General features: G+C 39.9%; 2 long non-coding RNA genes across 2 annotated transcripts; one reads left to right on the top strand and one right to left on the bottom strand.

Annotated features, from left to right (window-relative positions):
* Positions 1–848: 848 nt before the first annotated feature.
* Positions 849–5,922, top strand: LOC143420735 (uncharacterized). The gene is made up of 3 exons (XR_013100440.1): positions 849–1,125; positions 4,834–4,956; positions 5,551–5,922. It is a non-coding gene; the product is annotated as an uncharacterized LOC143420735 (long non-coding RNA).
* On the bottom strand, positions 4,039–12,566 carry LOC143420738 (uncharacterized). Its single transcript, XR_013100443.1, has 3 exons — positions 12,511–12,566; positions 4,360–4,403; positions 4,039–4,065 (listed from the first exon to the last, which is right to left on the bottom strand). It is a non-coding gene; the product is annotated as an uncharacterized LOC143420738 (long non-coding RNA).
* Positions 12,567–27,913: the final 15,347 nt, after the last annotated feature.

Here is a 27,913-nt window from a genome sequence, read left to right as displayed (position 1 = left end):
TTTCAGCTGCCAACAATGGCGGCCGCTACTAAGTTTTAAAATTTAACGAGGGAGTACTACTTACTTACAATGAATTCCTTACACTATATAATTTTCCCGTCAGTGTTGGGGAATTCTCAATGGTGCTTGGTGCCATACCCTCAGGGACTTTAATGTTATATAAAAACACTGACAGCTCAATATCTGCCTCAGTCACTCTCCCTGATCCAGCTGAGTCAGCAGTGGGAAAAATCTGCTTTTCACAGGAACTTGGTAACAGCAATAAGAGAAGACGTAGTTTATTCCAAGAAGATATCATGTCTCTCCCATATATAGAATATCTTACTGGAACCGACATGTTCCAGATATCACCTGGAAGACAGTCTGGATGATCCCATAAATATCTAATTGTGAACAAGGTGAAGGAAATCTCATATAAAATTCTTCATAAATGTGACCCAGCCAGTCACTATATGGTAACATTTAAAAGAGACATAAATACTAATTGAACTTTCTGTGGGGATCATGCAGAAACTGTGGCGCATCTCTTTTGGTTCCTCTACACAGAGATTCTGGAAGAATTTAGCAGTTTTGTTATTGTCCATATTTTAAGGGAGTTTTCTTTACGATGGAAAATGTTTTATTCTGTTTCTTTAAGTTCCCCAGGAAGAATGATAAATGTTTTTTATAAAATATTTGTTAATACTTTTAGCTATTTTATATCCATAAATGTAAGTTTATTAATAAAACACCATATTTCTGCCTTTTTATAAGGATATGAATTGTACATACAATCAATTTCAGACTCAACCAACAAAAAGCCTCTCAGAACAATATTTATATGTTGATTTTTTTCGCCTCCTCATATCATAATTTTTTTACTCCTGGTTCTGTATGTTCATGTTCTGTTCTTTTGTAAACTTCATCTGTTTGTATGTTGTATACTCATTGTGTTTCAATAAAGTTCGATTTAAAAAAGGTACGTTCTAAACGAAGCTTCAGACGTCACTGATCACGTGACTCTGGCCAAACGAATCAAGCCTCGACACGGTGCTTCTGAAGCAGCGCGTTGATCTTTCTGACACACGCACCGGAGCGTCAGCTTCAAGCGGACCATCACTACGTCTCACATCTAAAGGTGTCAAGGTAACTTTGAACTGAGTTCAGTCAATCTGGAGTTTTTCCAAGTTTTCTGTTGCTCTCTGTGAGAGAAGAGCGTTAAAGGCGGGGCTCTCCAGAGTCCAGCAAAACAGGAAACCACAGCTGGGTGTGTGTAAGTGTGCAAACCAATAGAATGCATCGTGGTGGGGGGGGCATCACGGGCATTGGCAAGAAAAAAATAAAATAATCGGTCGTACCCATGCTTCCCCGACGTCATGCCAGCGCATATTGGGAATTCGTAGGCACCGATCGGTTTTCTATCAGCCATTTGCTGGGAGTAAGGGCGCCCTCCGTTTGCGAGGTGCGCCTGCTGCTGGCGGCACAGGGAGGAGAGGGCGGGGCGGCGGGGAGTCTCTGGCTGGCTGGAGCGGCATCTAATAACAACTCGCAAAACAAAATAAAAACAACAAACAGATATTATGATACAGACTTATAATCTGCACCCATGTTTTTTCTAAATTCTATAAAGTGAGCGCGAGAGCCCTCGGTGCGCCTGCGCGCTGCTGAAGTCAAAGTAAACTTTATTGTCATCTCCGCTACAGACAGTCCAGCATATAGAGAGACGAGACGACGAGGCTGCAGTTACAGCGGTGCAAGTAAACAAACAATAAATATAAGAAGAGTAAGAAAATAAATCTACACTTTAGGACTCGGGGTAAAGGATCAATAACAATTTAATTTATAATTTACAGTTTGATGATTTAAAGTCTCACACAACCCGTCAAAAGGGGCGGGGCCGGCTGCTTCCAAGTAGAGCACATTTCATTTATAATGATGTAAATCCAAGCCCATCATGGATTCACGATCTGAATCCTGGGTTGTGTGAAATCCCAGAAATCAACCTTAGACAAAGTGAATCTGTGAACTAAGGTGTAGGTCTGTTAGGCAGGGCTGTGCAGAGAGGTTTAAAGGGGCGGGTGCTCAAAGTTAAAAAGGGGCACATTGAACCAGGCTGAATAACAACAACACACTTTCATCAAGAGTCTAATATGGGCAACAAGGCAAAGCAAACGTAGCCGATGCTTTACCTGATGGGTACAATGTTGCTGTTGAGGGGTTGCTGTGGATAGTGCTGGAGGGCAGGCAGGGCTGGACTGGGACAAAAAATCGGCCCGGGCATTTTGACTGGAGACCGGCCCACCAAAAATGTGACGTCATTCATGGATAAAACCGCAAAGGATTCTGGGAACTTTTGGCAAGCGGTACTAGCGCATACAGGCTTTCAATTGAACTCAGTTACACAGCGATAAAAAGAAACACAAAAAATGGCAAGAAGCTGCTGTATTATTAACTGCAATAGCCGGTGTTGTGCCAAAAAGTGATTGTCTGCCAAAAACTGATTTCCGGTATTTGCAAAGAAACTGATTGCTCGTATTTAAATTGCTATAAGTAACTTGTTGGGCTATAATATGTGAAACATATGTCAAATGCATCCCTCATGGATGACATAAAGTCATACTGAGCTACAAACAACATTAGTGTAACAAGGTAGAAGCCGCAATCAGTCTGTGGCAGTGACTTTTATATAACCTTTATTTATGCCGTAAAAAAAATCTAATTAACATTAAAAATGTATTTTTAAGAAGTAGTTGGACAGCAGAAATGGCTCAAATATTACAAGTATTTTTCCACTACTAATTAATTACCGTTGAGCTCAAAGGTTATATTAATACACGGTTAACGAATGTGTATTTATGAAGACGATTTGTGAGACGAACAAAGGTAAACGTACCTTTGTTCGTACGATGGTCTTTCGGTGCATTTCAAGGTCCTGTACCCATCCGTCGGTAAACTGTACCTGGGCTTGTTGCAGTGAGCTGAAGTTACTAAACTTCATGAGTGTATGGACTCACTCCAAGAACCGTATAATTATAAATCTGAGCGTGGTGAAAGTTGGGCAGCACGCTAACGTCTTTTGTCCCTCTGTGTGCTCGTAAGGGTCTGACCCTTTCACTCCTTTGATTTTTCCTCGTATCTTTTCTTTGTCTTTTCGTCGAGTCTGTCTTTGTACGGACCGGCATTGTTCTCCGTCGTTTTGTACATACCTTTTTTGTGCGGCAAAGAAAAATCAAGAAGGTATTGGAACCGGAGAATGAACGTTTTGCGGTGCTGCAATTGCAAATGCTTGTATTTGATGCGGTTCTTGGATTGTTTTGTCAGGAGTTCCCGGCATGCAATGCGCAAAGTCACGTGGTCTGTCAATCGCTATAGGAAAAACCATAAAGCCTTTGCATGAAAACAACTGCTTTGATGTACACTGCCTTGTTGGTATATATGTATCAATCTAATAAAGTTAAACCTACACCATTCTCCCTATTCGGGATTTTAAACAGTACATAGCGGAAACAAAAAGACTGCTTGGTAGAGTTAACCTCCTGAACTATCTACAACACATGGTAGAAACCTGAAATTAAGACCAAGAACACTAGAGGTGAGACATGATCATTAATTAATATTAAAATTAATAAATGACAGATTTAGGGATATTTTCATAAAGTATTTATTTACCAAAACAATAGAAAACAGCATGGTAGCACAATATATTTTGCTAACACAGCAACCTTTAAATATGAAAGGAGACAGAGAAAGAAAGGTGAGAAAGAAGAATAAGAATAACACTTAATTGAGTTTTTGATGGCATTTTACACACAGTACTAATACAGTATCTAGAAAATATGGGAAAATACTGGCATCATATACAGTACTTACTTCTGAAGAAATTATATGCGACCCTGAAAAACAGGACACAAGTGAAAGGACAAAGAACTGTGAATGGCAATTGATGGACTTGCTCAGATGATCACAGTACTGGCATCTTTATTCCAGAAAGGAATTAGAGAAATCATATACACTAGTACTTACGTTGATGAACTTAAAAAGTTGAACGGTCTCGAACCTCTTAAACAAACAATGTATGATCAGACCCTGACAAACAGGACAGAAAGGAATAAAGATTAGATGAATATTAAAATCTATAAAGGACAGATTATGATTGAATTGTATCACCAAAGACTATTCACTCATCAATAAAAGGTCACCTACAACACTTCCACAGCAGCAACACTGAACATATCTTAAGACATGGAAACCTTTATGAAGTGAAAGGACAGACAGTGAAGGTTGAGACAGAATTGTACTTAATAGATTTTTTCAGACGATGACAGTACTGGTATGCTTACTCTAGAAAAATGGTTGAATCATATTCCATATAGTACTTACTTAAAATGAACACACTTCAGTCCTCCTAAAATGACTGACAGCATCTGAAATGAAACAATGACAGATTAAGACTGTAAGAATATATGTTTATAAATGCCTAATACTCCAATCTCATATTTATTCTGTCTATTAAGATGGACAAATTCTAAGCATTTACCAATCACTTGACTTGTTTGAAGTGAAGGTAGATACTAAACGTATTCATTTAGGCAATAACAATAAAGCTGAATTTAATATTAACAATAGATAATTACACAGCAAATTCAAAAGTGTTAAATTTTTTTGGTGTTAATAGTCTCCTTGCAAAAGTAGAGTTAATTTTACTCTAAGCAGAGTCACATTATTTTAATGTAACTCTGAGGTGTAAAATGATAGTAGTTAAAATCGAGTGTTAAAAATGAGTGTTTCTCTGTCAAATCTGGAGGTGTTACAATGGAAACATTAACTCTTGACCTCTTAACTCTGAACTCCTAGAGGGGCTATGACACCAACAGAGTAAATTCACAGACTCCGCCCTCAGCACGGCTCCAATCGAAGCTAAAGTGAAGCCGTTTCAGAATATTTTGCTCTACATATTTGAGTTGTTTGCCATGCTTGGTAAGTCATTTTTTCAAAGATTGTTTCAATTATTATTATGAGCTTTTACTTCTGTGGCTCTTTGGAGTTGAGACAAAGCTGTGTGAAAGGCATTAGCCATGTTGCTCGCTGATAGCATAATATTCTGTTTTAGCTAGCTGAAAGGTATTGTTTGCGGGCAAATACCACAGCCTTGAAAAAAGCTTGCATGTGAATTTTCAGTCAAACGTTTGGTCAAATACACCTAAAACAATGTCTAGAATGTGAAATGTTGGTATAATGGTGCTACTTGAAGCCTGAAAACGATCGCCCATAAAAAAATAATAAAAAAACGAGCAAACAGCAGTAGCAGACGTCCTGACTCGATTCTACGGTAGCATTTAGATCCCTCCAGAGTTTTGTGCACACGGTTTAGGTAAAAATGAAAAAGGTTGAGGTTTTACATTTAGTTCAGTATTACCTGTTGCCTGTGTCTTTGTCTTTTGGGAAAATACTTTACACAAGTAATGGCTCAAAGAGGATTCCTTTTTTTTTTTTTTACTGTGCTGCAATTGTTTACTGGATTATTTGTGCCATTAATTAGTGTCAACTAATTTTTATTCAATCTCCACACAGGATATGCTTGTGAAGATGGAATATGGGGGAGAGCAGAAGTGCGTTGAAGTTCCACAAAGTGATGAATGAAGGACATGCATATTGTATTGAAGAAATAAGTGATGAGAATGCTGTTATTTGCATTTACCATGTCAGACCTTTTGATAAACAAAATTCTAATGAAAGTGAGAACATGTACACTGTTACATCTTTCAGAAAATGTTTTGAAATTGTGGTGCACAGTTCAGAATAAATGTTTTTCAAAAACCATTGCATCTTTTTAGTAAATGTTTATTTCCAAAAGAAATTTCTAGAAGTTCAGAACAGTAAAATTCCCGCTTTTTAGAATGAATTAGAAGATAACTCTTACGTAGTTAAACTAAAATACTCTTTGAGAGTTAATATATAAACTCTTAACACCAAGTGTTAAATTATCAACTCCAGACAGATTTGGTGTTTAACACTAAATCAGAGTTAACGTACCAACTCTCCAAAAAGAGTTAAATTAACACTCTCTGGTGTGGACCCATATAGACACTTTAATAGTGTTGAAATCAAATCCGACAGTGTTAATTTGGACATGCTGGATTTGCTGTGTAGGAATGTTTTGCTCATTTTTATTTCACCTCACCAGGTTACAAAAGGAGCTTTCTCAGCAGGTCACTCTTCTCAGCTACCCTGTCAATGACCATGTCAGAGTCCAATGACATGAGAATGTCCTTTTCAGTGGCCATCAGCATAAACATCTCCAGCTTGTTTGCAGACAGGCTGCTTCGGAGTCTGCTTTTAATGAACTTGAGTGTAGAGAACGTTCTTTCACAGGCAACCTGAGTGAGGGAGAGGGTCAGCAGGTACTTGTATGCCAGCCCAAGGAGACGATAGGCATCAGACAGCATGTTGAACCGCCTGAGTATTTGATAGCAGCACAGTGGGCAATTTTTGCAAGAACCACAGCTTTCGGTCACAATTTCACTTTCTTCGTCCCATTCTTCAGATCTGTCCTTTGCTGTTCTGGTCGTGTACTCATCTACATGTGATGTCTTAAGCCTTTCCCACTGTTCAGCAAAACGTTTCAGTTCTGACTGAAGGTTATTAACTGTAGCCCTGCTGTCAAATTTAAGTAGACAGGCGCTGAGGTTCTGAAATGCATTACTTGGAAGAGAAACTGTTCTGACCTGGCTAAACTTCCTGGGGTCCAACCATGCCAAATCGGCAAGAAGAGGGCCATGTATGACAAATCGTCTGTGGATTGCTTCAATAACTGTGTCCAGGATGATGTTGTGCACTTTCACCTCATATGATTTCTCAGCATTGATTTGCAACTCATCTTCAGGCATCTCTCTGGCCATGCCTTTTCTCCTTTTGGCTCTCTTTTTAGGTAGTTCAGCCTCCACTTCCATGTCTGTGTTGTTCTCCCTCTCCTCTAGTTTTTGATTTGTCTGTTTCACAAATGTGTCTGCAGCTGTCTTCACAGTTGGAAAGTCCCTGGCAATACTTTTGAGGCCATCTTGTGTGGCAGTCACCATATGATGGGCAGAGAGAATGTCTATCCCCTTTGACTGGAGGTACTTTGACAGAGGAGTTGTTGCTCAAACACTCTAAGAAATATCTGTGCTGTTAACACAGTTTCATGCTTCAAGAGACACTCTTTAAAGCCTCGTGCTTTGGCACGAACAGCTGGCTTTTCTTTTTCCCTCTTTTCAATGGCTTCCATCGTCAGCACTACATCAACGAAGAGGCCATCATCTGGTTTTCCAAAATGTCCAAAGATTTTCTGGAGGGCATCATGCTTGGCCCACCACCGTGTCTCACCTATTGGACTGAGGCGTCTGTGTCTTGTGTTTTCGGTTTGTTTCTCCCACAGATTAACCCTGTGATGGGACTCCTTGATGAACACAGCTATGTCATTAAGTAAATTAAAGAGTGATCCACTTTCAATGACACTTTGTGTTGTGTCAGCAATCACAAGATTAAGTATGTGTGCATAGCACCACACATGCACATGAGTTGGAGACTGGGCAGTCATAAGTGCTGAAAAGCCTTTGTACTGGCCCTGCATATTTGAAGCACCATCTGTTGCATTCCCAATGCACATGGCCTTGTCTAGATTCAGATGCTCTAAAACTCCGGAAAGCAAGTTTACAAAGTACTGCCCCGTGGATGCTTCGCACCTCACTATGGAGACAAGCCTCTCCTGCACAGACTCAGTAACATACCTGATGATTACTGAACACTGATCATAACCTGTGATGTCTTGGGTTGTGTCTAGCTGAACAGAAAACATCCCAGCTTTCTGGACATCACTGGCGATGCTCTCTTGAAGGAGATGGCTAAGTGCATCAATCACTGAGTTGACAGTTGTTTTGGAGAGTAGGGTGATGAGAGATCCTCTACCTCTTGATCCACTGGTCTGATGCAACTTCTTGCTTTTTTCAATGCAGTCATTCAAATGTTCTCCAAGGCACATATCATACTTGCCTAATAACACAATCCGTTCCAGAAAGTTACCATGATCGATGGTGTTATCACCTAAAGTGTATGCAGCCTCATTCTCCACATGCCTATAGCTGAGTCCCCTCTTCCCAAGTACTTTGATCACATCCACTATACGCTCTAAAACTTGCCGTCTCTTTTTCACTTGTGCTCTGTGAGCTGACAACTGACTGCCAGCAAACAAGCTCCTGATGTTGCCTTTTGAGCACCTTAAGAAAAAAGCTTCAGCACAGGTCTGGTGTGTGTTGCTCTTTTCATGCTCCTCTGTGCGCAGATGTATATGTCGCCAGTCACTCATGCCTGTTATAAATGTGCTGGTGTCAGTCAGCCTTGCAAATGCCAGACACACAAAGCAGAACAATAAATGGCGTTCTTTGCAATAAGTAAGCCACTTCCTGTTGGTGCCATCTTTACAGCTGAACACCCTCATCACAACTGCACTGCTACTGTTCTGCTGTGGGTGGTAATCTAAGAAGGCCTGTAATATGGCAGGTTCAGGGCGAGCAAAGTAATCGATGCCCTGGCTCTCACTCTCCTGCTCTTCCATCTCTCTCTCCTGCTCTTCCATCTCTCTCTCTTACTCTTCCATCTCTCTCTCTTACTCTTCCATCTCTCTCTCCTGCTCTTCCATCTCTCTCTCCTGCTCTTCCATCTCTCTCTCTTGCTCTTCCATCTCTCTCTCCTGCTCTTCCATCTCTCTCTCCTGCTCTTCCATCTCTCTCTCCTGCTCTTCCATCTCTCTCTCTTGCTCTTCCATCTCTCTCTCCTGCTCTTCCATCTCTCTCTCTTGCTCTTCCATCTCTCTCTCCTGCTCTTCCATCTCTCTCTCCTGCTCTTCCATCTCTCTCTCCTGCTCTTCCATCTCTCTCTTGCTCTTCCATCTCTCTCTCTTGTTCCATCTCTCTCTTGCTCTTCCATCTCTCTCTCCTGCTCTTCCATCTCTCTCTCTTGTTCCATCTCTCTCTTGCTCTTCCATCTCTCTCTCTTGCTCTTCCATCTCTCTCTTGCTCTTCCATCTCTCTCTCTTGTTCCATCTCTCTCTTGCTCTTCCATCTCTCTCTCCTGCTCTTCCATCTCTCTCTCCTGCTCTTCCATCTCTCTCTCCTGCTCTTCCATCTCTCTCTTGCTCTTCCATCTCTCTCTCTTGCTCCATCTCTCTCTCTTGCTCTTCCATCTCTCTCTCTTGCTCTTCCATCTCTCTCTCCTGCTCTTCCATCTCTCTCTCTCCTGCTCTTCCATCTCTCTCTCTCCTGCTCTTCCATCTCTCTCTCCTGCTCTTCCATCTCTCTCTCTTGTTCCATCTCTCTCTTGCTCTTCCATCTCTCTCTCCTGCTCTTCCATCTCTCTCTCTTGTTCCATCTCTCTCTTGCTCTTCCATCTCTCTCTCTTGCTCTTCCATCTCTCTCTTGCTCTTCCATCTCTCTCTCTTGTTCCATCTCTCTCTCTTGCTCTTCCATCTCTCTCTCCTGCTCTTCCATCTCTCTCTCCTGCTCTTCCATCTCTCTCTTGCTCTTCCATCTCTCTCTCTTGCTCTTCCATCTCTCTCTCTCCTGCTCTTCCATCTCTCTCTCTCCTGCTCTTCCATCTCTCTCTCTCTTGCTCTTCCATCTCTCTCTCTTGCTCTTCCATCTCTCTCTGCTGCTCTTCTGTCTCCTCTGTCACAGACTTCTCCACTTTTGATGATAAATCAGCTGGTGCAACATGTAAGGATTGGCACAATTTGTTAAGATTTTGAGAAGTTTGAGAAACTAACCTTAAGCATAAAATAAAATTTACTATCAGTAACTTCATAGCACCCGCCCAGCAGTATATAAACTCCGTCATGCTAGTTACGCTGTACGAGTTATTCTAAGCGACTGTATAAAGTCACCACAACGAAAACAAACTACAACTAAAATTAGTTTCTATCTGACACAGATAGACAGCAGGTCATAACTTCTTACCTGAAGTTCAGTTCCTCTGCCACTATGACCGGCGGCCACCTCAGGTCTCTCCTCCTCCTGCCTCCCCTTTCCTTCATCCACCTGCTGGCCTCCACCACTTGCTGATCTTGCTAAATCTATGGAAGCTGTGCCATAGCTACCACCAAACAATTCAGTAATTTTCACACATTTGGCAGCGTCTGCCTGAAGGGCTTGTTTCTTTTTGGCCCTAATTTTTTCGTCACCTCCTTTCCTTTTTTTGTTCTCCATTTTCTTTAGTTCGTCTATAAGATTGCTAAACATGGGGGAGGGTGCATCCGACCTCCTCGGCTGTAATTGGTCCAGCCCAGAGTCGATCATGACCAATTGGCCAATCCAACGCCTTTCATTGTTTATACCCTTCCCAAAAAAAAAAAAAAAAAAAAAAGAAATCGGTCGGCCCATAAAAACAAAAAATCGCCAGCGGCCCACCGGGCAAGTGTGTATGCCCGATGGCCAGTCCAGCTATGAGGGCAGGGCTGTGTTGGTCTGAGACTGTAGACAGTAAAAAGTCCACAGGAGAGATGGTAGCTGATTAAACAAGTGTCATGAGATAATAACTAAATGCAAAGATTGGTGACAGCGCTTGGAACCATAAGGCAACAAAAAACTGTGAGAAATAATTTAAGCTCTGCCTGTGAATCACTCTTTGCTTCTCTTCTTCCTTCCATCCCATCATTTCATATATCACTCTCCAATTGCTGTCTATGTGAGAACAAGGCACAACTTGCTATTGCAATAAACTATAATCTAATTATCCACACCTAACAACTCTTGCACTTAATCTATAATAAAATGATGACAGAAAAATGTTATAGCCCTGCCTTTAGTAGCCTCACACAGCTCCTGCTGTTTCCTCCTCATGTCCTTACCAGGCATGTCTGCACAATGTTATATCATGAGTAATATTTTTTTTTAAATCCATCTAAATAAAACACACACATGCACGCACACACAGGGACATTTTAGACCTTCTTCAGAATACTGTATATACTATGGGCATCACTGTGCTGATCCAGAATCCTTACATTATTATTCATTACTAGAGCTACAATAATAAAGCAAAGAGGAGGGGGAAGTAATAAATATGAAATAATGTATTTATGATGATTCCATTTGTTTCACTATCCACTCTGTGCAGGGGCAAAGCTTATTACATGTTTAAACTGTAGAGATACAATCATTTTACTGCTGTAAAATCCAACTTTTGTCTTATTTAAAATATAAATCTAATATAATCTGCTTCTTAATGTATGTTCTTTAAAATACAGCGTGTTTTTAATATATTATAATTATAATAATGCATAATTATGTGGACATGCATATTAGATCGTTTTTTAGTGAAATATAATCCCCCTAGAAAGGGAGGAAAAGCCCGGAAACTTACTTTAAAACTAAATATGTTCTAAATACTTTAAAACTAAATATGTTCCCTAAAACGGTGACAGAGCTACAGACCCATGACAGCCTTACACAGGTAGCCAGCAGCTGTGACCAGCACTACCTGTGCAGTTAATAAAAGGACAGGTAATGTTTGTCGCGCTGTTGCACACACAGCACGCTCGTTTGTTTCAGTTCGTCAGTAGCAACAAGACAGCTTACCAACGTGTACGTAATAAGCTGATACTCCTGTGTGCTACACACTACAGTGTGCGCTGTACACCTACTTACTGGTTGTGTCGCATCAGTCTGTGTCTCTGAGTTAACTTGTGTTTCTCCTACAGCTCCGGACCGCTATAAATGCACGTGCTCTTTGTGAGCTCGTTCCCGGCTCGTAACCAGCGCGTTCTGCCATCAAGGGCGATCATTGGTTAAATGTGATCATGTGACTGATGCAAGCCAGATCCTTTTATTTAGCAAAACTGTGATTAATAGTTAAATATTATTGTTGAGAAGCACAGACAGGACTCCGCACGCACACACACATTAAAAAAAATAAATAATAATAATTTAAAAAAAAAAAAGTTGCCTCAACAAAAGGGCACCTTGGGCACCCATCAGGAAAGGGGCGGGTGCTCAAGCCCCTCTAGCCCCCCCACTCTGCACGTGCCTGCTGTTAGGTTAATTGTGCTGATCCTCGGGTTGGGGGATTTGTGTTTGTACTGGAGCGCAAAATTCAAACCAATGGAAGATGGACAACAAAAGTTCAAAGCCATCAGGTGCTCAGGTTAGAAAAAAGAGAAAAGATGCAGGTAAGCAGACGTGTGATTGGATAATGGCAGCTCATCCTGAACCAATCAGACTAAACTCCAAACAATACATTATGTTACAGATTTTAATAGTAATTAGTCATTGTTACTTGTTGATTTGTCCTTTTCTCATTGTGTGACGAATTATGACGACTGTTTGGTAGCTGTTATTGTCTCTCTCTCTCTCTTCATGTGTGTTTCTCTGGTGAAACAATAGTTTTGTGTTAATGTTAGGGCTGCACGATTTTGCATAAAATGAGAATCACCATTTTTTGCTTAGAATTGAGATCATGATTCTCTCATAACAATAAATAAACATAAAACAACAAATGTCTCACGTTTTGTTGTTGCAGCAAAATGTTGTCCTGCTTGAAATTCCGTCTCCACCGTTGCTCGACGCTGCGTGTACAGAGCAGGTAGTGCAACAATAGAAAAATAGTTGCGGGACGGCACTGTGTAGCGTTTGTCTAGGGTGTTGATCGTTTTCCTAAATCCCTCGTTTTGCACAGTATTGATGGAGCCATATCTTTGGTCAGGTGATAAGTGATAGCCTCCGTAATGTCTTTGTGCCTGCGGGAGTTCGACGTGTATAGGGAAGCGCTGTATAAGGTTCCCGTTATTGATGTTTGGGTGGTTGACCGGGACGGATTTTCTCCTGTCACTTTCTCGTCATCCCTGACGTGCTCTCCGTTGTTGTTTCCCTGCTAATTTTAGCATCACACGGCACAGCTTCTGTATCACGTGGTATAAGGCTCCGCCCTTGTCATTTGTTGAGCAGGAAGAGTGAGCGCTTGTTTTCGTGCAGAGTACGTCCCGGATCAAAATGTGAAGTTTTACAAATCACCACTTCTTTAGTGAATATCATTTCAGTCTCAGACAATCTCGTTTCTCTTACAGAGGTTGAATGCACCTTCTGCGGATGGCGGTACCACACAGTGTGCGTGGACTTCCCCTGCACAGAAGGCAACTACAAATGCTGTGAATGCTAAATAAACAGAAACAAATGATCCCTGTTGTCTTTGCTTGATGATTGGTTTGAGTCTTGACAATCCACATTGCTGGCGTTGCATCTTTCAATGCCAGCAATGGCAGGTATCAGTGCTCAAAGCTTTTGTGTTTGTTTCCAACAAGTTGCCCACCTCGGGAAACAAAAATGTGTTCTTTTACTTGTCAGATGAACATATGAGACACTTTGACTCTTCAGTGCAGTGTGGAGCCTAACAAAGATCTGTTTTGTGTCCCAGCTGATCAGCAGGAGGAGGAGAGTCTGACGGAGCAGCAGAGGAACATTTTCAGCTACTTGGACTCAGCTCAGCCACTACAGAGGAAACAATGAGCTCAACACAGAAGGTGACAGACAGAGCAGGACCATATGACCAAAGATATTTATCACCATATACATTTGAACATTTGCCATAACGATGTAGCTGACGATAGAATTGACACCAGACAAAATACTTTACAGCTGCACAACTTTATTAAAAAGCCATCAATGTATTTTCACTGAAACAAGCAGCTGTTGTTTATGTGCATTAAAGTTATATAAAAATGTAACAGTGCAAATGCAAATTCCTCGCTGACAGTTTAACCAAAAGGCGTTTCCAGTGGAAACTGGCCGACACATCCTGAGCATAACCATGTATAATATCCACTAAACTTCAGAAGAGGTTATACAGTCGTGGCCAAAAGGTTTGAGAATTGCATAAATATTGGAACCTGGAGAAGTTGCTGCTTAAGTTTTTATAATAGCATTTTGCCTGCACTCCAGAATGTTATGAGGAGTGATCAGATGAACTGCATCGTCCTTCTTTGCCATGAAAACGAACTTAATCCCCAAAAAGCCTTACCACTGCATTTCATTGCTGTCATCAAAGGACCTGCTGAGACCATTTCAGTGATCGTCTTCTTAACTCAGGTGAGAATGTTGGCGAGCACGAGGCTGGAGATCATCATGGCTGTATCCCGATTCAGGTTCTGCAGCTTTAAAGTCCTCAAGGGCCACGTACTCAAAGACCGCTAAGGCCGAAGTGCGAGGCTCGTAGGCTCGTGAAATGGGACGTCTAGTCTCCGTCGCGCTGCCCAGGTTGCCTAGCAACCATGATACTAACAGCTGGAAACGTTTCATACAGCTTTGTTTGACAGAAATGAAGGAGAACATGTTGGTACTAAATGTGGCTCAATGCTTACATATATGTGTAAAAAGCAAATGTAGGAGCTGTCTGATAGAATGAAGAGTAGACTGATATATGAAATATTCCTTTATTGGGTGAGAAAATCAGACCATGTCATAACTGCTGTAAGTCACACAGAATAGATATCAGAGCCTTAACCCTTTAGAGCCGATCGGAGCGGGCACGCTCTGTTTTGTGTAACTATTTTTAAATCCCAGTAGCACTGAAACCACGTAAGCTAGCGCAAAAAAATTTTTTTTGCATATGAAACCGGATGAGTTGTACTTACATCTTATGCCATCAGCTTGTCCTCGGTCACGGTTTCCTTCCACATAAAGCTTTGCAAAAACTGCATAAAAAGCGCTTGCAGGAACAAAAACATAATATTCCAGAAACACGCTTTACCGATCCGATCAGCTGTTCGTAACGCTTCCTACGTTGGAATAGACATCAGCACGAACTTTTGCATTTCCGCCATTACCTGCCCGAAACCGGAAGTGACGTCATTTTCGCGGAAATGTATTCTTTTTTGCCATCAGAGCCCCAGGGTCTATACTGGTCTTTTTAAAAGTTATCTTTGACTTTATGACTTTCTGTGTCGTTTCTGGGATGCTTAGGACTCATATTGCACTGCTGGAAATAGTTTATTTTGATGCATATGCTGCTTTTTTGCAAATTTGCAGTATAATATTTATTTTCGTTTTTCCTGCAGTGTATAAAAATTGGTGTATTTCAAAAATAAAACTATGAAGACACTCAAAATAAATTTCCTGTGGTGGGAAACTATTTTGTGCACCTTTTTTGTATTTACAGTTTTGAGGGATAAGCCTCTTAAATTTCTCTAACTAGAAATATATGTTAAAACAGCAAAAACGATTTTCAATTTTTTTGTAGTTTATTGCACTTTTTTGCAATTTATGTAATTACTATGCACTTAATACATACATATTATTAAAATCTGGGCTATAATGGTTGTATTGATGTATAGCAAATTGAAATGCTCCCAAAAATGGCTCCACAGCATGTAAAAATATAATATAAGCTCTGGCGGACTTGGTTCTATGGTAGGTCTTAAAGGGTTAAACAGGGTGACTTCTGCTAAATGGGTCAAACTGGGCAGAAAGTCTACAAACACATAACATCCTTATAGAATATGATGTAACACTATAGATCAACTTAGCTCAGAATATATAAAGCATATAAACAGTTACAGCAATATGATGCAACAAACACAGCAGCTACTGATCCAAAATACTCAAAGCTTCATAGAACTGAAACCAACATTTATTTTTAGCTCCATTCTGCTGCTGATACAGACTTTAGGTTTCTGAACGTTAAACTTGTTGCTGCCTTTCATAGTGTGTAACTTGAAGGCCCTGAGTACTTTCTCCCACACTGAAAACACTGGGATGATCACATTATTTGAACATTACCTAATAAGACTGATTCAGCACAGACAGTTATGTTAAACTTTCCTAGCAGTCCTTCACAAACAGGGAACAGTCTGTCTATTCTCTCCATCTGTCAGCTGCTGCTGGCTCTTCCTCCTTGTTAAGAAAAATACTCTAAAACACTTCTTCAGTAAAGACTCAGAGAAGAGAAACACACAGAACTTCTTGCTAGCAAGGGCAGTCTCCAGAACTGAGACTCGCACTAAGAAACTGCGCCGGTCTTTATTTATACTTCAGTGAGCGTTTGTTCTTTACATTGGAATGTGGAGGTGTACGTGTGTGTGTGTGTGTGTGTGTGTGTGTGTGTTGCTGATCAAAGGGTCATATAACATGAAAGCACAAAAGGAAACATCCTTGGTCAGGAAGAGGGTAATCTCCCCCTCACCCTAGATGGTTCACCCTAGATAACACAGTGAAGAAGTCCAGCAGTTCATCTAGACAAAAAGGCACTTAGACTAAAACAGACATAGCTATGTTAAAACAATAAAACAAGGATTAGACATTCTTTCACTATGTCACCAACTAGACACTAATGATTACATGCAGTATTCTACCATATACAAACTTATATTATTAAAAGATTATACTGACGTCTAAATACAATTTCCTATTGACACTCCCTCCTGTTGTCAGAAAAACTTTTAAGTGAAATATCAGTTTGTAACATCTTGTCGTACATTTTCTGTCACATCGTCATTAATCACACAAAGTCTTCATGTTCCAACAGGTCAGAGTCATCATCATCATTTGTCACGGCTGTATATGCAGCAACAGTGGAAAATATTATGCGGTTAATCATGAGTTTTAGACATGGCAATATAAACGTTACAAAGACACAAAATAAAAGTAAGAATATCCCAACTCCAATGAGTAGCCTTTTTAGCACCTGTAACCAGGAGCCAGTGTAAAGCCAAGAAAACCAGTCACTCGGCATCCATCATCCGTCATCCAATCTGCCAGAGTGGTTTCACGAATCGATTTATCTAGTGGCTCGCTAGTAACTGGTAGCGGAAAAGGTCTCCCATGTATAATCTCAAATGGGGACAGCTTGTTGCTTCCTTGTGTTATTCTCATCCACATCTTGACCAGGCCCAAACATTCTGGCCATGGTCTGCCAGTTTCTTCCATTATTTTCCTGAGCCTTTGTTTTATAGTGCCATTTGTTCTCTCCACTAATCCTGCACTCTGTGGATGGTAGGCACAATGATGTTTCAAACTGAAACCTAATTCTACAGATGCTTTGCTGATCACATGATTTACAAAATGGGTTCCATTATCTGATCTTATCAGAGTAGGAATTCCATATGTTGGAATGAAATGATTGCATAGACACTTTGCAACTGAGATTGCGTCTGCTTTTTTCACTGGGTATATTTCCGGCCATTTTGAGAATACATCTATAATTACTAGAGCATATTTTGAGCCCTGACACTCATTCAATTCAATAAAATCCATGTGGATTGTATGAAATGGATGAGGTGGTGTAGGAAAATGTCCTCTTTTTGGTCTTAAATTACCTTGGGTATTATGTTTTTGGCAGGTCATACATGTTCTCACATATTCTTTTGCTGAAGTTTCAAAATTTATAGCATAAAATTGTTGGGTTATTATAAAGGTCATCCCTCCTGTTGAGACATGACTTAAACCATGGCTCACTAGAGCGGCGTTAGTTAACAGTTAGGTATTCTAAACTTTCCTAGCAGTCCTTCACAAACAGGGAACAGTCTGTCTATTCTCTCCATCTGTCAGCTGCTGCTGGCTCTTCCTCCTCCTCTTCCTCACACACTGCTGAGTTTGTCCTGGTGGATCATCAGGGCTGCAAAGCCTCACAGATGATGTGCAGCAGTGGCTCCCTCAGTCTGTCCTCACTCTGGACACTTGCAGTCGTCACACATGGAAATCAAATGTGTGATAAGCTGCAGGATTCAAACACAAGTGTAACTTATAAACACATGTTCATACTTTTATTCCACAATCAGAGAGAAAGAAACAGAGAGAGAGTGCAGGACAGACAGACAGGTGACAGTCTCAGGTGTACACACTGCTACACAACAGCACCAGAGAAGCAGGATTTAGTGTTTGTGTTATTACGAGTGTAAACAAGAAGAGTTCCAGATGGTGCAGTGGACACATGTGTGACTGCTGTGATTAAAGCATCTTTCTTTCAGCTTAACGAGTGAACCGTCAGCTCGTTCAAACACACGTTAAAGTGCGTTTGGCTCGACACCACCGAACAGAGGCAGCAATATAACACAGCTAACATTAACAGTGCAGTGGATCCTGCTTGTGCCGTGATGTTCAGGACTGCAAACCGAGCAGCATCACTGACTTTCAGCTTGTTGTGTTTGTGGATATATGACTGACTTTAATTATCCACAAAATCATCACATTCTCTGTCAGATTAAGGTCGCCTATTGAACGGCGTATATTTTAAAGGCTTTAAAACCAAGTTAACGCTGAAAGTACAAACATCACTAATGTCACATAACTTTGCCGACATGTGGCCAACAGTAATGTTTTAATGTTCTTCATTATTAAACATTTGCACATAAATAAGTGACATAATATTCAGAACTTACTTTTGAAAGTTTACTCTTTGGCCGCTCCACTTCTTTGAAGTGTCTCCCAGTCCCAATGCACTTGTTAGCATGTTTTGGTTCGTGTCTCCCCAGAAACATTTCCGTTGTGTTGTGTGTGCTTTTGTAGCGTTTTTCTTTTTGCAGCGTTTGTCTTTTTGCAAGTGTTTTCTGAAGTTGCAGTCCGTTTGGCCTCTCAGGGCCACCGTATATTTGACACATTTAAGGAAAATACTAATAAAATAAAATAAATGTTCCCTTTAGAAATTCCCCTATAAAATAGTTGGTTTTTTTTCAATCACTAATCTTAGCAGTAGGATTTACATGAAAAGAGAAATAAACTAAGTTTGAGTGAAAATGTAAATTTCTTGAACTCTCTGGGCAACCGATTCAGTGACTCAAATGACTCAAAAAACTTGATTCATTTTAGTGAGTGACTCATTCAAAGACTCGATTCAGTAAAAAGAATAGAAATTACCATCACTACAAGCTTCATTTTAAATTTATGTGAGAAGTCACATGAAGTCCCAATTTACACATATGTGCTGGTTCCCATTTTAGTAAGATATTTGTTAAAGAATTGATTTTCTGTCAGCTCACTAATAAGGCAAAATGGTAGCACTCAACATTGAGATTAGCATTATGCACAACAATGTGCATAATCTGAATGTCTCAGTTGTTTGTTTTAAAATCCATTGTTCTATAATTTTAAAAAAAAGTGGTCCAAAAGGATTTTTCTGCTCTTTCCATACACCAATACTGTGAACATGTGTGTCAAAATTTGATTTATATTATATTATTTAAAGAATTACACATTTTTCACAAACTGAAACAAAATCCTTTAAGTGGAATCAATGTCAGTGAATGAAGCACAAAGGACAGTGTTAGTAAAGTCTGATTTATTTATTTTTTTCATGTTCAGGGCATGAAAAAATAAAGAATCACAAGTTTACATTTATGCACAGGAAACATAAAATCAGTATTTTTCAGAAAGTATTTCCAGCAGAACCATTAACAGAATATGAAATCCCTAAAATTTTCCATTACTTCCTCAAAATTTAGTGATGATTTTCTAAAAACATTTGGTGGAGAGTTTCCATTTGAGTTACCTGATCTTTAATGATTGGATGTAAAACTTTGGAGTTAAAACCTTAGTAGTTTAAAAAATAGAGGATTTTGGCTTATTAAGGTAACTTCAGCGTCAACCCTGTTTTTTCTGGACTGCAATGCTGATTCACAATCTCAAATGCATATTATCTGCTACCATCTATCTATTATCAAACTGCATATTAATCACATGTCCTTTTCACATGTCCTATAACAGCGTTAGATTTTACTGGCATGTCTTTTATAGTCTTTTTAGATTTTTCATCACCATTTGCTAACATCTCTGGTGAGGATGTTAATAGGATCATTTTCTGTGGAAGAGGTGGAAACCCTGGGTTAACTTAGCAAGTTGATAACTGTTTATCCCGATCATCAGTGTTAGGGTAAATAAATCCAGATAAATACTAATGAGAGGTGAATGTGTGTGTGAATGGGTGGATGACTGGATGTGTAAAGCACTTTGGGGTCCTTAGGGACGAGTAAAGCGCTCTACAAATACAGGCCATGTAATGAGAGGTGATTAAGCCATTTCTCATTATTTGCCCTACAAACAATCAGATCTCTCATTTGCACAATTACTTTATTCCCTGTTGTGTACGTCAATTTTCAGTGTTGCAACACTGGAGTTTGTCATGCCCAATGTAATGACAACATCATCAGCTGTGTGTTTCAGATCATGACCATCAGCCTTTCCTCTGACAAAACCTCTCTCTTTACTGTAATACATCTTATGAAAAAGATCCCCATCACACTTTATTTCCTTGTCAAAGACTCCGACTGCGAACCAGTTAGAGTACCGGGCGTAGTCAAAAGGAACAGAGAACATAACGGCTATTTTCTTATCAGCTCTGTTTTTAGATTGATCATAGAGATGGTAAGTGAAGACTCCAACAGATCCACACGTTGTGCCACCAGTCTTAGAGAACAGACTGTTGTCAGATTCATATGGCCCAAGTTTTGTTGGCAAAGGAATTAGGCAGCATCCACTAAGAAGATGCAGGCTAGTCAGAAAAAAGAAAAAATATGAATTAATATTCTTATTCAAACAGGACCTGAACTCCTCATAATGAGTCAGGTGGATCATTTTTTAGAGTAAGAAACTGGCACAGGGTTATTGCTGCTGAGAAAAAAACATTGTGACAGACAAACTGCTCACTTGATTCATTCTGTTTGTTAATGGTGACCTACAGGCAGTATCTCAGTCACAGTAAAAACTGATTCACAGACAAATATGTAAGTTCAGATAAACAACTCTAACTTCACGTGCTGATGTGTTAAATGTGTGTCATTGTTAGATTGTTTTCTCTGTGTTTACTGCACACAAACACGGGTGTGATGCTGCTTAGGTCACTTATATTTCATTTTATATACATTTCTCTTATTTTTAGATCATCAGCTGTGCAGTTCAACAGCACTCACCTGCATGAAAGGTCAATATGAATGAGTTTGTAAAACAAAGTGAAAAAATATGATATTTTTTCAGATTTTTTAGATTTTTAATGTGTAGAAATTTAGAAAGATCCCACTTTAGAAACTACCACTGTACACTGAAGAACAAATGTATAGTCACCTGGGGTTACAAAGGGTGTAGCCCTCGGTCTTGTTTGTAATATGAACAGCAGACTGACGAGCACCCATGGTGTCTGTAAACTGAAAAACAAAAAGAGAGAGAAGAAGGTGTTTCTGTCTGTGGGAGTGTCTATGTTTGTACATCAGTGAACACAAATTCTGAGGACTCCAATAAACATTATACAAACTCCATTATAATTTCCACTGATCATGTTACAGTCCCTGAGGTTAACCCTGTGGGACCTTACCAATAAGAGAGGCCTTTTTTAAAAGGTTTCCTTCAAAGAGCACTGTAGCTTTTTTCACTTAGATTTTCCTTTTGTCATTTCATGCCTTGAACATTAAAAAAAAAACAGTTTAAAAATGACCCCTCAGTGTCTGTGAGCAGCTGTGACATAAGTCATGTTCCCACAACGAGCGCTCCAAACACACAGAGCAGAAAAATGATGGAAAAAGCGGTGAATCAGAGAAAGGAGCATTTACATGCAAAATTAACTAATAAACATGAACTTGTCTCCTTTTCAATCGAATAAACAAAGTCAGATTCACAATGATGAGATGAATTCAGGTGAAAACAATCAGCAGTGTTTGTATGAGCAGTCCTCACAGTCTGACTGAAACTAGATCTGTCTGTTTATACCCTGAAAGTGAAAGTAGAACATCTGTTCATGAACTGAAGGAAATTTGACAAAAACGATTTTTTGCTTTTCCCTTTAACTGCCCCATTTTTTCCTCATTTGTTTTTTCCTGATATATATTTTTTTTAAAAAAAGGTTTTTCCTCTGATATTATTGTATCTTAGAGCTTTACCTTGACAACGAGATATTTAAAACAATGTCTCCTCTCACCCCTGCGGTTGGTTTATCTTTCAAACTCGGGTCATCTACCCGAAACCTGGGAGCTTGAGGGTCCTGTGCAGTATCTTAGCTGTTCCTAAGTTACAGCATTTAACAGGATGCTCTAAACATTGCTCAAACAGGATGCCTACACTACATTGTAGTGAAAGACTAAAAATCTATTCTACACTCACTGCTTGATGATTTGGTAGACTGCCTGTGATTAAGAGACTGAAATAATGTTGTGCATGTTTCTCATTTGATCTGCTTTGCAACAAATAGTTCTTTAACTTCTTTAATGCCTTTACCTTGAATTTGATAACTAAAGGCTCCACCCTAATTATGTAATGCTATTAGAGCGCAGGTGTGTTTCCACTCAACACAACCTGAACAGCAGAGAGGGAGGAGAGAGAGAGAGCAATGGAGAGGGAAGAGTAACCCTAGCTAGAGGCTGAGCTCAGGCCAAATAAAGTTTAAGTAATTACTTTTAGCCATGAAAAGTTATAGAAGGTACAAGAACCTCCTTTTGTGGCTTTCATTTAAAGTGATCAAAACTGTTTTTAAACTCTGGAGACCAGCCATCACTGTTGGTGAAAGTACTACAGAAATTGACTTTCTGCAAGTTTTATGTGAATTGCTGATGACGTGTAGTCTTTGTCTTTTCAAACAGACTTTATTGAGACCCATCAACAGTTCAACAGGCCTTCATGGAGACCTGCTGATATAAGTTCTCAGAGCTGCTGTAGAACTATTTATAGCTTACTGTGGAAACACTGATCAAACTGTTAGCAACAACATGGACACACATGAAACAACATGAAAGTACAGTTTGACCTTTATGCATTCAACTGTAACTCAGTTTTCCTTAAGTGCAGTTTGTACAGCCTGAACTGAACATGTAAAAGATTTTAGAGCCTGTATGGGATTTTCTTTCATCAATGTAGTCACATTGTTTTAGTAACAGTGCTTTTATGTCACTGGCTTTAGAATGTCTGTTTCACACTTTTTTGCACACAGTAAGAGAGTTATGTTATCTTGGGAAGTGGCGGCACTTTATTGCAGTGTGGGGGAAAAGTCCACAGGTGTTGATAGACTTTTGTTTGTCTCTGAAGATGGGGGAGACCCTGTAAGAGGAGATAAGGTGGTAAAAATCGTCCCCCTTCTGGTAAGGGTCAAAGGTATACACAACAGCTGTGCAATACGTTATCTGACTGTATTTAAAACCAGAGCTGAGATCAGGGGAGAGAATACTGGTCAGTGCCCCGCGATCGCAGCTCTCTCCCAAGGATGCTTGTGTTTATTAAAAGGTGTTGGCTTACTGCGCATCTGTATCTGTAGGCTTTATTAATTAAATTTCCATAACAAGCTGCAATTTCAGTTCAGTTCAATTCATATAATTTCAGACAGTAAAGCGATTTTTAAAACTTAATATACTTTATATTTATTATACTATAATACTATAATAATGTGTCTCCAATCTAATCCAGTCAGTCTGAGAAATGTAAAACGTGTTTTACCAACTCTCATGTTTGTTTTGGTGTGGACAGTCTGTTGGAGCAGAGCCAACAGTTTGTGACACAAGATTTTTAACAGAGGCCAACTTGCTACGTCTAGTTTAAAGAACACTTTAAAAATTCCAAGTTTATTGTTCAGCAGAGGCATTGTATTCACAGTTTGCTGTCAGTGAGCTCTGTTGTCAATGGATGCAGTGAACAAAGTATGTGGTACAACAAGTCTGTGGCCCAGTCTTGATTGTGTTGTTCAATCCTGCAGATCTAACACACAAAGAGCAGAAGTGAAACCGAGTGTTTGAAATAATGAAAAGTGTCACTTCAGCCTGTCTGTGCTGTTCAGAGATCAGAAATAAATCATATTTCTCATCTTTGAAATTTATCCATTAACAGTGAACTCTACTATCACTCCCTTCCAGTCCACTTGTCAAGATCTACATATGAAGGTTTCTGAGGTGAGAAAAACCCCACCCAAACATAAATCTATAGCATTTTCTAATTTTTATTTTTTTTTTTTTTTTTCAGTATTAGTTTAGCAGTACCTTTTGAAAGCAGTGCTCTTATTCTTGGCTACATCAAAAGTCTAAATAACTCTGTATGTATCAAAGCCTCCTAAAGCAAGTTTGTTTGTTTGGGGTTTTTTTTAACCAAACTAACAAGAACTAAAACTTTGGATATTTCCTCTATAACTGTATTTTAGTTGTTTCCCAAGTTCACAAAATAATTTCATTAAGTTTTAATTCTCATTAAAGGTCATGTTTTTATTAATTAAGCATTAATGATTTTAGTTTATTAAAACTGTTTTTTCCACATGTAGTTTTAGTGAACTGTAATAACTCATGTCCTGACATCTGTGTGTTCTGTAACATCTCTTGTTTTGGAGTAGAGCCAACAATTGGTGGCTCAGTATTTTTAATCAGTGGCTGACATGTGAAGCCTTTGTCTAACATACTTATAGACAATTTTACAAAGTCCACTCTGTGTCTGTGAAACGGCAGCCAAGCTCAGGACATATTTAGTCTGATTCCCAGATTCTGATCACACTAACAGAAAATAACAGTCAGCCTCATTGGTCCACCTGTGAGTCTTTTACTGTGAACAAAAAATTATTTTAAAAAGCAGTTTAAGACTCTTCTATTTAAATTGGTTTTTAACTATATTTGTGCTGAATGTTGGGTTGTCCTTTTTTATGTATATTTGTTTTATATTATTGTGAAGCACTTTGCGGTTTTTATCCTGTGAAGAATGCTATATAAATAAATAAATAAAGTAAGTAAGTAACTATGGAGCGGCAGATTTGTGCCGGAACTAAGCTGCACAGCTGATGTTAGCCAGGAAACATTACACACTGACTTTAATACAAACGCACACAGTTTGTTGTGTGAAGAAATCAAACACGAGCTGAACAAACAGTAAAGTTCCTAACTGTTAAAGGAGGAAACAAAGCAAACTTACAGTTTCTTCACACCAACAACAAGCTCCACTCCACACCTGGACACTAAACACGGACACACAGGTGAGCTGCTTCCTGGAAGGAGGCGGGGCTCCACCTGAAACTCAGCACAGGTGGGAGGGGCTCAGCTCTGTGTGTGCTGATGTGTTAACTTTAAAAATATGCCGTCTGACTGCTCAGACTGAGTCAGAGTAAAGTTCACATGCTGACGTGTGGAGACATGAAACCTTGTTGTAGCTGCAGGTGTGAACACACTGATCCCAGATCAGCTCTGCTGTATTTGTAACATGAACATTTCTGCTGCAAAGCTTCAAATGTTCAGCATGTTTCTCTGTTTCCAGTCTATAGATCCAGTCACACTTTCTACCTTCACCTGTGCAGTAAAGACTGAGAGCAGAGCTGAAACCAAGCGTCCAATCAGTGAGCAGCATCAACACCTGAGCTTCATTCAGACTCTGTTATTGAAGATGTTGTTGGTACAAAGTTCATCTGCTGCTCACATGAATCCATGAAAGATTTATTTCACTGAATGTTTCTTCAAAGCTCATTTCAACCTGTTGAAGTCATGAATGAAAGTGCAGACTGAGAGTGGATCACATGATGTTTGAGGTGTGTCATGTGACATGTTCAGTATTGTCACACATGTCTAGATTGTCCCTGATATCATAACTGCTCAAACACTGATGATTATATTTGAAGAATTATTCCTGATGGCAGCAAAGTTTGAATGGAGCTCTCTGTCTGTGCTGATTTGTCGCCCTCTGGAGGTCAAAGCACAAACTGCATGATGTCACTGTAACCACCACAGTGACAGGAAGTGTTTTTATGACTGAAACACTGAAATGATGCTAACGGCTGTCGTTAGGCTCACTGACAGCAGTGCTGATGTGTTCATGTCAAACACTGGCTCAGGTCAGACTCCTTCATCCTTCTCCAGCGTGAGGCCGCCCTCAGACCCACAGGAGCTCTGACCTTTGACCTCCTGACCCTAACCATTTTAGTCTTGTTGCATCTTTAAATGCAAATCCTGTGAAATGGTCAGGGGCGGCTCTAGAGAAATTTTCTTAGGGTGGCAAAATAAAAAGCCTTTTCCCCCCAAACACATATGCAGGTGGTTACATGTGGTTAAAATGATTCAAATGCAGTAAGTATGCACGTTTTTCATATAAATATAGTCTATAACTTAATTATTGTCTGTACCCACATGATTACACACTTTAGTTACATGAAACATGTGAGTTTTGATGTTATGTACTGTACAGCCTGTATATTAAATACATATGTAGCCCAATAAGTATAAACTCCAGAAAGCTACACAACATGGGGCGCTTCATTTACAAACACAAGTCTAACTTAAGTTTCACTGTTTTTGTTAGAAAACAGTCACATTGTTGCAGCTTAAATGACACAAAATGTCAGAAATCTGCACTGTCATGAACAAACATGTAAACCTCATTTTTCATGATTTGTTGGATTCACCCTCTGAGGTCTGAAATACAACCGGACATTTGTGACTCCTTTGAGTTTACGTTTGTATTTCACCCTCAGATTGTTTCATTTTATTTTTTCCTCCTCTTGCTTTGTTTGGTATCTTTTCAGCTCAACTGAATTTAGTTGTTTTTTCACTGACATACTGCATTAGTATTACTATTACTATTAATGTAACTATTACTGATCTGAAATCACACAAAGAACCTAAAATCCTAGCAGTATTTTTTACTGTAAAAAAACCACAGACGTGTTGGGTAAATGTTTATAACTTGAAATGCGAATATAAATTGTACATTTTGTAAACAGATACAACTATTTATCTAAAAATGCAGCCAATACACCTGCTGTTTTTTCATTTTCTACAACCATTTAAAATAGCACTCACCTTCCTTCATTTCCACAGTGTAACATCCACCCACCTGTGTAAAATCAGAAATTCCCATGGTGTTGTTCAAAATGTGCTCTGGCACAATCATAAGCATCGCTTGCTGCTGGAAACAAGAAGAAAGCCGTCCTGCTATGGGCTGAACCATTTGTTAATGTGGAGGGGGGGGGGGGGGGGGGACACTATGGAATATATCCAGTTCTAGCATTTATATTCACTGCTGACTGTAACTACGCTCAAACTGTTAAACTTATTTTAATAAACAACACTGTCATATGCAAAACTGGGGTGGCACTTGGGGTGGCAAGGGATCATTTTAGGGTGGCACTTGCCACCCCATGCCACCCTTCTAGATCCGCCCCTGCTGATGAAGCCAACAGGTTCGCTTCATTTGCAAAAAGCAGATATGAGTTTCTGAGGCCACAGTCTTCTGTGGCAGAAGGGGAATCAGGGGAAGCCCTGGAGGAGTCCACCACCCACCAGAAACAGGTCTGAGCTCTCACTGCAGTTGTAAAGGGGCTACACAGCCCACATGAGGCTGAGGGATGCAGCCTTCTGTCAGACTGTCACTAACACAGAGAAACACCCGTGTACACTCATACTCATGGGCACATACACCAATCAACCTAACCCCACTAACTACTCGTCTTTGGACTGTGGGAGCCAGAGAACCCAGAGAGGACCCAGACATGGGGAGAGCATGCAAACAGCTTAGATGTTGGATTTGAACCCAGAACCTTCTTGCTGTCAGGAAACAGTGCCAACCACTTTTCCACTGTGCTGCCTGTTTGACTCTGATACACCCATTTTTGAGCTCTTAAAAACAGCCCTCCACACAACAGAGACAAACCATAAAGGACTTTGTGGCTTGTAGCAACCGAAGAAAGTTTAAGGTGCAAAATCAATAGGTTGAAAGGAAAGTAATAAAGGAAACATGTAATTATAACAGTAATGTTGGCTGTGTATCACGTGTGGCATGTCATTGTGGGGCTGGCCTCTGCTGGGATTGAGAATATGTGTTGGCGGGGGCAGGGTTGGTTACTGGGGTTTATCCTGATCTCCTGTTTAGTGGAACTGTGCTCCTTTGAATCCACAGCACTAACCTGGCACACACACATAAAATGCATCATTGCTACAGAGCACAGCAGGACTCATTATGAGTGGTGGGGCAGGCTGGATGGTGTTGAGGAG

The sequence above is a fragment of the Maylandia zebra genome, linkage group LG2 (assembly GCF_041146795.1).
Source record: "Maylandia zebra isolate NMK-2024a linkage group LG2, Mzebra_GT3a, whole genome shotgun sequence".
Taxonomy (NCBI): domain Eukaryota; kingdom Metazoa; phylum Chordata; class Actinopteri; order Cichliformes; family Cichlidae; genus Maylandia; species Maylandia zebra.
This window is presented reverse-complemented; position numbering and strand designations above follow the sequence as displayed.